The sequence below is a fragment of the Theropithecus gelada genome, chromosome 4 (assembly GCF_003255815.1).
Source record: "Theropithecus gelada isolate Dixy chromosome 4, Tgel_1.0, whole genome shotgun sequence".
Lineage (NCBI taxonomy): Eukaryota > Metazoa > Chordata > Mammalia > Primates > Cercopithecidae > Theropithecus > Theropithecus gelada.
In genome coordinates this window covers 115,903,992-115,904,606 of record NC_037671.1, presented here as the reverse complement: position 1 = coordinate 115,904,606, position 615 = coordinate 115,903,992, and the positions used below count along the sequence as shown (strand labels likewise).

The window sequence follows — 615 nt, the reverse complement described above, 5'->3', positions numbered from 1 at the left end:
AGAGTTCAAAGCTGCAGTGAGCTATGAGCACACCACTGTACTCCAGCCTGGGCAACAGAGTGAGACCGTCTCTAAAAAACAAAAAATAAAATGGCAGAAAGAAAATACTGGAGTAAAAATTCACAGAACCTGAGATCTGGGGGAGAGCCTTCTCTTAGGGCTTTTTTTTTTTTTTTTTTTTAACCCCGTTCTGTTTTAAAAAACTGTTATCCATTTTTCTTTTTTATTCCAACAAAGTTCAGTCTCCATAGAGACTGTCAAAAATTGCCAATGCTGACTATATTTCAAGTTGTCATGGCAGGGTATTGGGAAAAGTTTTCAATTAACAATAATCGTGCCTCAGATAAACCTCATTGGCTCCGATACTGACACTGTGCAAAGCTTACCCATTTTTCTATGCTTGTTTTCCTCACTATAGCTTTTTGGAAATGTCTCTTTTGCTCCATTAGGAATTGGAGAGAAGAAGATTCAATGACAATCAGCCAGTATGATTGTGGGTGCTGCCTGCTGCGTTTCTATGCACAGATTCTACTCAGCCGGGATTTTTTGGTGGAAGTCTCAGAGGAAATAAGAAATTGAGGTTTCCTCAGGCTTATGTGAACCTCCCACATGCTG

At 39.7% G+C, this 615-nt stretch overlaps 1 non-coding gene across 1 annotated transcript; it reads right to left on the bottom strand.

Annotated features, from left to right (window-relative positions):
• Positions 1 to 242: 242 nt before the first annotated feature.
• Positions 243 to 383, bottom strand: LOC112624053. The gene has a single exon (XR_003119358.1). It is a non-coding gene; the product is annotated as a U4 spliceosomal RNA (small nuclear RNA).
• Positions 384 to 615: the final 232 nt, after the last annotated feature.